This window comes from Rhea americana, unplaced genomic scaffold, assembly GCF_003343005.1.
Source record: "Rhea americana isolate MKP2758 unplaced genomic scaffold, rheAme1 scaffold_312, whole genome shotgun sequence".
NCBI classification, from domain to species: Eukaryota; Metazoa; Chordata; class Aves; order Rheiformes; family Rheidae; genus Rhea; species Rhea americana.
Window position 1 is genome coordinate 269,109 of NW_028186438.1, and position 4,543 is coordinate 273,651.

Consider the following 4,543-nt stretch of genomic DNA (forward strand, 5'->3'; position numbering starts at 1 on the left):
GGCCCCGCGCCGGGCTGCCCCGGCTCCGGATCCTGCCGGCGGGAAGGCGCTTTGCGCCCGGYCTCGCGGGCACCAGGGCAGCCCGGGAGGGAGCAGCAAGGGGGCCTCTGCGGGTGGGCGGTGAGCCCCGCAGAGCCAGCGGCAGGTCCTCCGAGGGGACGAAGCTGCGAAGTTCTGGCCCCCCAAGCTCACCCCAGCATCCAGCAGAGCCCCAGGCGTCCTGCAGTCCCCAGGGGTCTGGCGGTGCCAGGTATTGGACAGTGCTGGGTGCCCAGCACCCCAGGGGAGCTGTCAGAGCCCAAGCAGCCCCAGGGGTCCAGCAGTCCTGGAGTCTGACAGCTCCAGATGCCAGAAGGCCCAGCTTCCCAACAGCTTCAGGCAACTGGCAAAGCCAGCGTGTTGGGAGGCACATGTCCACTCAGGGACCTGTGAGAGCAGGAGCTGGAGCAGGGACAGAAGACCTCCATGGCAGTCACTCATTAGCCCACTTTAATGACATAGCTAGGAACTGAGGAGACGCTGGACACCCAGAGCAGTCCCACACCACTAGCCCAGCAGGGCAGCCTGGGCAGCAGGCCTCCTCAGCCCAGTGGCAAGTAGGGCAGCCAGTGGTGCTGCCTCTGCAGGCAGGGCTGGAGGGCTCGTTTGGGCCATTGGGTAGTCAGGGTTCCCAGGGAGGTGGAAGCAACAGGAAGGCAGAAGCTCTGCAGGAAAACTGAAGCCTCTGAAGTATCAAATGTTGCCCCCCCCCCCCAAGCTAGAATGTGACTGTGGACCCAGTACCTGCACTTCTGGGAGGGGACAATTCAGTGAGGAGTGCCTTCCAGCCCAGCTTGTGACAGAGAATATATGTTCTCAAGACAAACATGTGACTGAGCTAGCTGTCACTGGGAAAAGGGCAACTGAGCAAGCTAGCTTCTAGTGCTGATGAGGTTCTCATAAATCTGGCTAACTGACCTTACATACACTTAGTATGGTGCAGCTACCAGGTTAACTGGGCCACATTTCCCCCGGGGGGGTGGGGGTCAAGGGGAAGAGCGTGTCCCGCTGCTCAGGGTACTGTATCACACTGAGCCCAGCATGCAATGGGCAGTCAGTGCAATCCTCCCCTAGCTCTTCTGAGCCAACAGCAATACCATATGGGTCAAGAAGCCTAGATTCCCCACACCATTCCCGCATACCAGCTGGCTTTTCAACTTTGATGGTCACTGCAATGAGCAGACCAGAAAGCCAAGCTTGTCTAAGCTTCAAGGACATCCTTTAGCTGTAGGTTTAAAGCATGCATGGAGGACAACCTAACCAGCTGCTGTGTGGTAGCAAACATGAAGCTAAGCAGCAAGATAACCCTTATTGCTCATTGTCTTTTGAGCACAGTGGAACATTATCACTCTGCAGGCTCAGTTTTCTCAGGGAGTCAGGTGAACCCATTTCCATTTTAAGCACTGCTTCACTTCTGCTGAAAGCTAGCTTCATTCAAAGAGCTGTGTAATGGCATACAGACTGTGCGTATCTCATATAGAGTTTTGTCTGAGGGTGACAATCACCTCTGTGGGTTTCCTGAGGAAGGAGTGGAGTCTCCATCATACTAAGCATGGGTTAGATAGCATCCCTCAGGAGTGGATTAGGCTGTCCTGGGTGGTCCCCAAGCACCTTTCCAGTTCTGGGAATCCTTCACTGAACAAAGAGTAAATGAAAAGTTTGATGAACTCATCACTAGCTTCCTCCAGCGTTTCTAGTACATGGGACTGATGTGTGTGGAAGGTTTCTATCCTGCACAAATCCAGAAAAAAAGAGGCTCCCAGCACAGAACTCCCAGTAGACTTACTGGCTGGAGTTCTCTTTTGCAATTGCATCCCAATAAACATGTCTGCAAGAGCATTGCCTACCTCCTAATGCCTAAGCATTGACAGTGGCTTGTGCAAAGAGCATAAACGGCTCAGAATCTAAACAACTGTCCCTTGAGAAAATTTGTTCCTTGTATTAGCTCTTTCATGGACCATCCTAGAAGCCACTGACAAGCTGCCATTTTTACGGTCCAGGCTTATAATGCTCTGGACCAATGTCTTGTGTATCAAGGTGTAGTAAGACCAGTCTCCCTGAGGCCTTTGTGTATCAGTGATGCTACAGCAGGGAGCAATCAGGACCCCTGATTAGCACGGTGAAGCCAGGAAGGCAAAGCTGAAGATGTTGCTCCTTCCCACTGAGCAATATTTTCATTGAGCCACCAGTGGGGACGCAGTAGTGACCACACATGACAGAGTTGCCTTTTTCCTATTTCTTGTACCATGGGTATATCTAGATTGTGGCCAGTGTTCTGCATGTGAGCAACTGCTAGCAGAACCCCTGGTACAGAGCAGTGCTCCTGTGGATGGTGGCCATCAGAGAAAAGTCTCCCTGTCCTAAAATGCTGAAGGGGCAGGGGAACACAATTCCTGAGCTGCACTCAGCTCTCTTCTGCTCTCTTCAAAATTCTGCCCAGAAACACTCTTTTATCTCCCTGGTCTTTACCCATGTAATTCACTGACTTTCTTTTTCAGACTTAGCTTTCCTCTTGGCTTGTGACTGTCTGATATCATCCTCTTTCCCTCTCTGAAGCCAACCAGGCCTCAGCCAGCACCTTTTGCATGCCCCTGGCCACCATCCTCACACTTGGCAGTAGTATCTGCCATGCCATGGAGCAGCTGCCCTTGCATGGCTTCTTCTGCCTCCATGTCTCTCCCCCTGTGCACTTTTGTCCTGCTCAGAGGGCTTGTCTGGCATGTGCCCAGAAACACGAGGGTGGCCCTGCTCGGCTCCCAGGATATGAGGCGGGAATGCTGAGACCAYGCCGACTTGAGCCATGCCAAGGCGTGAGGAATTCCCTCAGGAAATTGCTCAGCCTGGAGCTGAGCTTAACATAACTTCCTGTCTGGGAAAGAGGGCTGGGGAGGATTTTTTGGGGATCACCAAAAAATGATGATCAAAAGGAGCTGGGTACAGATACATTAAGCCACTGGTACAGAGCCTGTAGCATCTGTTCTTCTTCTCCCCCTCTGGTGAAACTCTGGGGCAAGCGAGGGAGGCTCATAGCTCAGCGAGCAGCCCTGGTACCAGGGCAGATGCCCTGTTTCCCGAAGAGCGCAGCGGGGCTTCAGGCTGCCAGGCTCCCCACCGCYGGCTCCCTGCAGGCCAGCTCTCGAGGCAGGCTGGCTCCCTGCGAGCCCAGCACCCCGCACGGCTCCAGCTCGTGGTGGAAGGGATTGCCTGTGAGTCACTCTCAACCACGGCCTTGCCAGGCTCTGCTGCAGCAAGAACATCGCCGGCCTTACGGCCCTGCCAACTCTGCTCTAGCAGGAAGCTGGGCTCGTAGGCCCGTGACACGCTTGGCGGTCACATCCCCATGCCTCCCCTGGCAGCCCTGCCCAGCCTGGAGCTGCTGGCCTTGCTCTGGCCTGTTTCCATGACCGGGATTCCCTTCCTATCTGTTCTCTCCATTACATTTCTGCTGTGCCGAGCATGTCTGGTGCTTCTCTGCCTTGTTCTCTTCCCACTTCTCTGTGCTGTTTTGTTTCCTCTAGAGCAAGTTCTCACTTCCACACATTTTCCACACTGCTGTTTTGTGCAAGGATGCATTTCCTTTAGGCTGTTATCATGGCTTCAATAAGCAGCTTTCTCTTTTCTTATGATTCAAGGGCAGCAGGCAGTAGATCCTGCACTGCTCCATCTTCCCAGGGCTAACCAAAACCAGAGCAGGGTTTGTGCTGTAGCTAGGTGAGCATGTGGCTCACCTGGCTATGCCTCTGCACAACCTGTGACTGGGAGATAAGCCAGTCTTTCTGCAGATGTGGCTGGCTGAAAAAACTACTGCTGTGGAAATGAGCATGCTGTGGAAAGGAGGTGTAGGGAAGATTTAGTGTCTTAGAGAACAGCTTGATCTGGGCTGGCTTGCTACACTTCTTCCTCAGTCTGCTCTTTGACTGTGGCTCAGCTCCTTCTGTTGCAGGCCCACACACATGCATCCATCTCCACACATGCATCCATCTCCACACATGCCTGCCAACATACAACACAACCCAGACAGGTATGAACACAACCACAGCCTGCTACATCTGCACATCCTTTTCTGTATGCACAGCCATGCTCTTTATAGAGGAGACGTGTGCACACACACATCTTGCCTGAAGTGGGATGCAGCATGGTAAGGGAGCTGGCCTTGTTGGTAGGACCGTAGGGGATGTGGAGGCAGGGTGGCAAGGCTAGCACCCCATCAGTGTGGGGAAAGTGCTCAGGAAGAGGGTTGCTCTGCCTGAGCTTGCAAATGTCCACCTGCCAGAGCAGACTCTGGTCTAGSCACCAATCCTGCTTCTCCCTCTAGTAGCAAGGCTTTTACCTTTGCCTTCAAGCATGGCTAGAGGTAGAGGGGATCACATTAGCTTTCTGTAACTCTTGACACTTTCCATTACAGCAATGCTTGCAGTTTCTTCTTTAAACTTCAGCTGTTTGGGCTGAAACCGCTCTACCAGGTGCCTGCCTCCCATTCAACTTTGTTTTGGAAACTTTCAGT